Consider the following 8,987-nt stretch of genomic DNA (forward strand, 5'->3'; position numbering starts at 1 on the left):
ATTATTTGAACTAGAACAATATTAATTTTATTAAAAATGACCCAAAATATTGTTTTGGTCTCTTGCTTTTTCGGTCAAGAGAAGAGGGAAGAAGGAGTAATATTCTCTCTAAAATTTCTACAAGTTTTAGATGTTGAAAAAAATGAATGAATACACACTATTATTGTAGTGTATATTAGGGAGATAAAAGGGAGAAATATGCTAGGAATCGGTCTACCGTGGCAGCTACACTATCGGGTCAACTGAGTCGATTAAATTATTGATAAGAAGAGCGAGGTCGTCACCTTTCGGTCCTTAAACCTACGATTATACCCTTTCGGTCTCTAATCGCCCTAGGGTCTCCCTAACTTAGCTTTCGCCCTAATTAGGTATCCCCTATTGTAATTAAGCAAGCCTTCCCTTCCAATCTTTTGATCCAGGTCGGGGGTAGCTAAATAAATCGGTCTCCTGCATGCATTCATTCAACCTAATCACAATTATATTGCTTAATACAATTCTTATCGCAAAACTAATCTAATAATGTCAATTCTAACATATTGCTACCACGGCTTCCCTAGTCCTAGCATACTAAAGGAATTAGCTAGACATAATTAAATAAAGAACATAAGTAATAAAAAGAGGAAGAGAAATAATGTAACACCCCCATTTATTTAAGGGCCTGAACTAGGACTCCTCAGAAAAAGAAGGGCGTTACCATCTCGGAAATCCGAGGCAGTAGATAACAAAGGGAAAGATAACAGTACTTTAAATTAAAAAGGTTATAATGTTTACAACGGAAATAACACATGTCTTAAATAAAAATAAAGTCTGACAACTAAACAAAATAAAGGTGAGCTAGCTCTAAGTCAGGTGATCCATGCTCTCTCCCTGCCAGCTCCCAATGTCTCAACAACCTGTCAATCTGCTCCCCATTAAAAGGATCATCACAGGCATACATGAATACACAGGGTCAACCGCGAGGTTGAGTAGGTAATACGATATAATAAAGAATGCAATGCTATGCTCCTCCAATCAACTCCATCACACACATCCCAAGACGCCTTGACCATACCGATCCCGGTAGACTATATATATCGACCGTAGTCGATCCGCCCGCTTCGCTATGCGGAGGACACAGGGCAAGTCTGCAGAACCCGCCCGGGCCTTAATCACAACAATCTCATCTCCTCCAACTCCAACTCCAACTCCAATGCAATGCAATGTATGAAATGTATGAAACAAAGAATGCTCAACAGGATAAATAAGATAGTCGGTATGTCATATAATTCCAAACATGTCAACTCTTTATAATCATAAAATTCAATCAGTGTATTCCCCTACCTCAAATAGCGGTGATAAGCTAAGCTGCAGATCGAAGTATTCCACCCGAAATTCGCCACCTAACATATATATATAGCATAATTAATTCTCTTACTAATCCCGTTCCCATAATCAAAAGTTACTATAAGTAGAAACCTTCCCAATTTAGAAATTACTAAAAATATAAGTTACTCAAAATAGAAAGTTTCCTAAAATGGGAAGTTTCCCAAATTAGCAATTACCAAAAATAGCAAGTTACTAAAAATAGTAACTTTCCCGAAATAAAATCCCGACTCAAAGGCTAAAATACATTATTCCGTCACCGCTACTTAAAATTAACTTAATAATCAAACTAATAATGTAAATATTAGAAGTATACACATTCCCGACTCATTAAAATAAAAATCGCAACAAAAGACCCAAAATACAAGAATCCAACCCGACTTCCAAACACCCCCTTTTCAACCCGCCTCAACTCTCCCGTCAGCCACCAATCCTCACCGCCGACCACCAGGCCTGACACCAGGTCTGGCCTGGTCACCTCCCACCACCACCAACGTGGTCGACCCCGGCGGTCAGAGCCACCACCACCAATACCCCCTGTTCACACCCAGCCGCCACCAAAACGCCATGAACAACCCCCCTTTTTAACCCGACAGCCACCACGACACTCCCCTGCCACCTTACCAACCACCACCATTGCCACCACCGTCGCACGGCGACTCTGACACATGTGGCACCACCGATTCGACCTCCCCCGAGTCCACGGTGGTGCCACCCCTTTTCCTATGTCTGAAATGCTACCAAAAACACCCCACCGACCCCGACACCTAAACACCACCACTGCAACCACCACCAGCAACGACCACCACTCTAACCACCACCACCCGACTCGACTCTACACCCACAACACATCCCACCACCACACGACCACCACAACAGTCCCTAAAAGACGCATAACACAATACAAAACAGTGGGACAGAAATGAAAACGGGAACCCTTACCTATGACGGCCGTCGACCTGTGCTTTTCCGGCCAGTATAACCACCCTCGACCACTAGCAAAGGCTCCCCTAGACTCCTGGCAGTCCCTACTCCCTCCACACTCACCGGCGTGCTCTCTTTGGCCGTGTAAAAGGCTTGATCGAGAAAGGAATAAGGGGTTGATGTTTGTGATGTCAAAATGACGGTAGGGAGGGGACTAGGGTTTTAAAGGTGTAAAAGGGTTTGATTTTAGGGTTTGGTGAGGTAAAATGGTAGGTGGGTAAATGGGTAATAAGTGGGTAAATGGGCTATGACCCCTCGACCCAAAAATGCCACTCAATTATAAACCCGACTCATCTCGCGATATAAATTAAACAATTATTTTTACGCTTTTACCATTACCTTTACGCTACCATAAAATAATAAAACTCGCCCAAACAATAATAAAATACGGGGTATTACAGTCTTCCCCCCTTAAAAAGAACTTCGTCCCGAAGTTCGCCCCCATACCAAACATGTCACACGAAAATATAAAAGACATCTCGTAAAACTAACACGGTCAAACACACTGCTAGACTACATAAACACGAAATGTTACATTCTACCCTCCTAAAAAGAAAGTTACGTCCCGTAACTTACCTCAAGCGAACAGATGTGGATAGCTCTCTCTCATCGCGGCCTCGGTTTCCCAGGTAGCCTCCTCCGCTTTATGATTAGACCACAACACTTTCACTAAAGCAGTCTCTCCGTGCCTGGTCTTTCTAACCTTCCTGTCCAAGATCTCCTTAGGCGTCTCGATGTAAGTCAACTGCTCGTCCACCTCGACCACATCATGGCTCAAAATGTGCGAAGGGTCACTCATATATCTCCGCAACTGAGAAACATGGAAGACATTATGTACCCTGGCTAAAGCTGGTGGTAAAGCTAGCCGATATGCCACTTCCCCAACTCTATCCAGGATCTCGTATGGCCCAATAAACTTCTGACTCAACTTTCCCCGCTTCCCGAACCTCATCACTCCCTTCATCGGAGATACTCTAAGAAGTACTTTCTCCCCAACCTGGAAAGAAATGTCGCTTCTCCTAGCGTCAAGATAGCTCTTTTCCGGTCCTGGGCAGCCCTCATCTTCTCGCCGAATGATCTCGCACTGTTCAACCATCTCTTGAATCATCTCTGGTCCCAAAACTACCGCATCAGCTCGATCATCCCAACACACAGGACTCCTACACTTCCTGCCATACAGAGCCTCAAATGGAGCCATCCCAATACTAGCGTGGTAACTGTTGTTGTATGAAAACTCAATCAACCCCAGTCTATCCTCCCAAGACCCGCCGAACTCCAAAACACAAGCCCTCAACATGTCCTCGAGTGTCCGAATAGTCCTTTCGTCGACCATCGTATTTGGATGAAAAGCGGTGCTCATCTTTAACCGAGTACCCATTAGTGATTTGTAACTCTCGCTGAATTTAGATAGAAACCTGGAGTCTCTATCGGAAATGATGTCCTTGGGTACACCATGCAGCTTCACCATAAACTGAACATAAGCCTTGGCCAACTCAGCTTTACTCCAAGTATCCTTCATGGGGATAAAGTGAGCCGACTTGGTTAGCCTATCCACGATCACCCAAATCATATTGTTACCTTTCTGAGTTTGAGGCAACCCAACAATGAAATCCATAGAAATGCTTTCTCACTTCCACTCTGGCACATCTAGTGGTTGAACCTTCCCTTGCGGTCTCTTATGTTCGCCCTTCACTCTCTGGCATGTCAAGCATCGAGCTACAAACTCAGCAACTTCCCTCTTCATATTTGGCCACCAAAAGGTCTTCTTGAGGTCCTTGTATAACTTATCTCCCCCAGGATGAACCGAGTATGGCGTAGCATGAGCCTCAGTAAGAATCTTCCTCTTCAGCTCCTCATTATCTGGAACACACCACCGTCCCCCAAACCTCAGACTACCATCGGTATGGATAACAAACTTGGAATCAACCCCGGCTTCTGCTGTTCTCGTCTTTGCGCCACTTCGAATTCTAGCATCGGCTTTGTAGCTCTCGATCTCCTCATATAACTCCGGCTCAACGGTCAAGTCCCCAAGAATCTCTCCTCTCCGGATCATGTGGATTCCCATCTCCCGACTCATTATGCAACCTCACCCTAGATCCGCACCGCTCAAAGCATGGATGGATTTCCGCTTAACGCATCTGCTAGACATTCGCTTTCCCTTCATGATAAAGTATCTCCATGTCATAGTCGCCAATCAATTCGATCCATCTCCTCTGCCTCATGTTCAACTCCTTTTGTGTGTAAATGTACTTTAAGCTCTTGTGGTCGGAAAACACTTTGAAGGTAGCCCCATAAAGATAATGTCGCCATAGTTTGAGCGCAAACACCACTGCCCCCAACTCCAGATCATGAGTAGGGTAATTCTCCTCATATGTCTTCAATTGTCGAGAAGCGTAAGCGATTACCTTCCTGTTTTGCATCAACACGCACCCCAGACCCTTCTTGGAAGCATCAGTATACACCTCGAAATTATCATTCCCATCTGGTAGAGCAAGTATAGGAGCTGTAGTGAGACGTTCTTTGAGGGTTAGAAACGCCTCCTCACAACTCTCATCCCAAACAAACCTGTTCTCCTTCCGCATTAATGACGTCAATGGCTTTGCGATCTTTGAGAAGTCCTTGACAAATCTTCGGTAATAACCTGCTAGCCCCAAGAAACTTCGGATCTCACCCACATTCTTAGGACTCTGCCATCTCGTCACTGCCTCGATTTTACTAGGATCAACCGACACCCCTTCCTTGGAAATCACATGTCCCAGAAAAGCAACTTTCTTCAACGTAACTCGCACTTGCTCGACTTGGCATATAACGGTTCTCCTCCAAAGTTTTCAAGACTAGCCTCAAATGTTCCTCATGTTCCTCCTTATTCTTGGAGTATACCAGAATATCATCGATGAATACAACCACGAACTTGTCCAGGTAAGGACTGAACACTCGATTCATCGGTCCATAAACATCGCTTTGGCGCATTAGTCAACCCGAATGGCATGACCACGAACTCATAGTGCCCATATCTTGTTTAAAGCGGTCTTAGGTATATCCTCGTTCTTAATTCTCAACCGGTGATAACCGACCTCAAATCGATCTTAGAGAAAACTCCGGCTCCACTCAATTGATCGAACAAATCATCGATCCTTGGCAAAGGATAACGGTTCTTGATGGTCACATTGTTCAACTCACGGTAATCCACGCAAAGTCTCAAGCTTCCATCTTTCTTCTTGACAAACAACACCGGTGCTCCCCAAGGTGAAACACTAGGCCGTATGTAACCTTTCTCTGCTAGCTCATCCAACTGTTTCTTTAGTTCCTCCATCTCCTTTGGTCCCATACGGTACGGTGGTTTAGAAATCGGCCCTGTTCCGGCCGGATCAATGGAAAAGTCCACCTCTCTCTTCGGTGGTAACCCTGGAATGTCCTCCGGAAATACACTCTCGAACTCCCTCACCACTGGAATCTCAGACACCTTAGGGGTCTCCGCCCCATTATCCCACATCTGACACAAGATTAACTGATCCCCTTTCCTCAGACTCGACTTTAGGGTATTAACAGATATGAATTTGACTCTTGGCTTGACCACATACCCCTTATAAGACACCCTAGTTCCCTTAGGTCCCCTCAAAGAGATTTTCTTCGATAGCGATCGATAAAAGCCTTGTACTTCCCTAACCAGTCCATCCCCAGAATCACCTCAAAACCTCCCAAGGGAAACTCTATAAGGTCACCGTGAAACACAACCTCTCTCGATCGGATTGGTACCCCAGTGTAGACTCTATCACAAGACACCGACTCCCCCGAAGGTACCACTACCGAATCAACAATTCTATCATATGACTTAAGATTTAAGACTCTGGCATGTTCCGCAGATATAAAAGAGTGTGTAGCTCCGGAATCAAACAACACAAAGGTGGGTTTAGAGTTAACAGGAAAAGTACCAGTCACAACATGTGCATCCTCCTTTGCTGCTTCCTTCCCCATGGCAAAGAGCTTGCCACTGGACTTAGCTCCAGACTGACTCGATGAAGCGGTATTGGGTTGCTTGTTCCCCTCGTTCTGGTTCCTCTGGAAATTACCACCCCCGCTGGACTGGTTTTTCTTTGGCTACGGTTCGGTAGTTGTTGTAGCTTCCTTGGTAATCGTTACTTGCCCCGGATCGGGCACCTCCCCATAGCTTGAGTGTTAGGAGTACGGTAGCTGCTGTATCCTGATCCCACTGTCCGAGATCCACTGAACCCAGATGTAGGTGTCCGGAAGCCCCCAGATTGGTTTCCTCCAGAACTTCGGCACTCAAACTTCATGTGTCCCAGCTTCCCACACCCAAAACAAGTGATCCTGGACGCATTACCTCCAAGACTAGCACCTCTGAAACTGCCTCCGCTTTGGTTCCTCATCCCCCCAGGAGCACTATTGGTGGAGTATCCACTGAACTTGCCTGAATTTGGCTTCTTGGCCCCCGTATTATCACTGACAGTTTCTGACTTCCTCTTCTCAACTTTTCCTTTCTTATCCTCTTTGATCTGCTCGGAGAGTCTTTCAAAGACACCGGCTCTCGGGTAGATGTCCGAACGGTGGTAGGTGGAGCTGCCGTGAGTCTCTTTTTGATATCCACCGTCAAACCCTACTCAAACCTCATAGCCAGCATGGTCTCGTTCTTTGCAAATTCATCGATGTATGATGCCAACAGTCGGAACTTCCTATGGTATGTTTCCACTGTCATGTCCTCTGTCATCTTAAACGTATCAAATTCCTCCCTCGGCCTTAGCTTTCGAACTCGGCATGAACCGATCCGTTAATATCACTTGAAATTCTAACCAAGACACGTATCCTTCCTCAATGTCCCCAGCAACATGTCGAATCTCCGCCTTGTTCCTATTCCACCACTCCCCAGCTGTAGCCCTGAGGTAGTGTGCAGCTTGGTCTACTTGCAGCTCTTCAGGACAAGCTATCAGCTCGAATAGGTTGGTGAACTCCCGACACCAATCTCCCAGCAAGTGAGGTTCCCCCTCTCCGGTGAAGATGGTAGGGTTATGCCTCACCACTATTGTACTCATCTTAGCAGGGTCCATTCTTTTGGTCTTTAGGGCCTCATTCTCCGCCAGTAGCCGGTCTAACTCTTCCTGGGTGATGTTTACAGCCGTGTTCCTTCTTGGAGGCATGACTACAAGAGAATTTTAGGAATTAGCTGCAACACAAAACACTTTGGCAATTCTAGCCAATTCTTTTACTCTTATCTTACTTGTCTATCTAGCATGGCTTAGGGATCACATAACCGCATATCACTAGACATAGCCTTCTGACACAACTTTATAGATGTATAAGTATAAATCAACCTTAAAACATGCAAAGTATTATGCCACAACCTCCTATCAACTCTTTATGCAATAATTATCATATCAATCAGTTAATACTTAGGCAATAATATATGGAGTTATGCTCAATATCATGCAACTTCTCTACCCTTCCTCTCATATGCACTCGGGGTTCCGGGTCAAACCGAGAGGGCCAATGGTTCGGTGTGAGGGGGCCCCTAACTCATCCCTTACCTTTAGTGTGCTCCTAACAGTTTCGTCCCGGGGTTCATTTTATTTAGACTCTTCCTATATTCATTGGATTCATTGGTTTAGGCACGAAGATCGTTCGCTGACGATACCACTTTGTAACACCCCCATTTATTTAAGGGCCTGAACTAGGACTCCTCAGATAAAGAAGGGCGTTACCATCTCGGAAATCCGAGGCAGTAGATAACAAAGGGAAAGATAACAGTACTTTAAATTAAAAAGGTTATAATGTTTACAACGGAAATAACACATGTCTTAAATAAAAATAAAGTCTGACAACTAAACAAAATAAAGGTGAGCTAGCTCTAAGTCAGGTGATCCATGCTCTCTCCCTGCCAGCTCCCAATGTCTCAACAACCTGTCAATCTGCTCCCCATTAAAAGGATCATCACAGGCATACACGAATACACAGGGTCAACCGCGAGGTTGAGTAGGTAATACGATATAATAAAGAATGCAATGCTATGCTCCTCCAATCAACTCCATCACACACATCCCCGGCACGCCCAGCCATACCGATCCCCGGTAGACTATATATATCGACCGTAGTCGATCTGCCCGCTCGCAGCGGAGGACACCAGGGCAAGTCCTGCAGAACCCGCCTGGGCCTTAATCACAACAATCTCATCTCCTCCAACTCCAACTCCAACTCCAATGCAATGGAATGTATGAAATGTATGAAACAGCAATGCTCAACAGGATAAATAAGATAGTCAGGTATGTCATATAATTCCAAACATGTCAACTCTTTATAATCATAAAATTCAATCAGTGTATTCCCCTACCTCAAATAGCGGTGATAAGCTAACTGCAGATCAGAAGTATTCCACCCGAAATTCGCCACCTAACATATATATATAGCATAATTAATTCTCTTACTAATCCCGTTCCCATAATCAAAAGTTACTATAAGTAGAAACCTTCCCAATTTAGAAATTACTAAAAATATAAGTTACTCAAAATAGAAAGTTTCCTAAAATGGGAAGTTTCCCAAATTAGCAATTACCAAAAATAGCAAGTTACTAAAAATAGTAACTTTCCCGAAATAAAATCCCGACTCAAAGGCTAAAATACATTATTCCGTCA

General features: G+C 44.6%; 1 long non-coding RNA gene across 1 annotated transcript; it reads right to left on the reverse strand.

Moving 5' to 3' along the window:
* Window positions 1-8,100: 8,100 nt before the first annotated feature.
* Window positions 8,101-8,784, reverse strand: LOC141598260 (uncharacterized). The gene is made up of 2 exons (XR_012523378.1): window positions 8,687-8,784; window positions 8,101-8,267 (listed from the first exon to the last, which is right to left on the reverse strand). It is a non-coding gene; the product is annotated as an uncharacterized LOC141598260 (long non-coding RNA).
* Window positions 8,785-8,987: the final 203 nt, after the last annotated feature.

This window comes from Silene latifolia, chromosome 9 (assembly GCF_048544455.1).
Source record: "Silene latifolia isolate original U9 population chromosome 9, ASM4854445v1, whole genome shotgun sequence".
In the NCBI taxonomy this organism is placed as follows: domain Eukaryota; kingdom Viridiplantae; phylum Streptophyta; class Magnoliopsida; order Caryophyllales; family Caryophyllaceae; genus Silene; species Silene latifolia.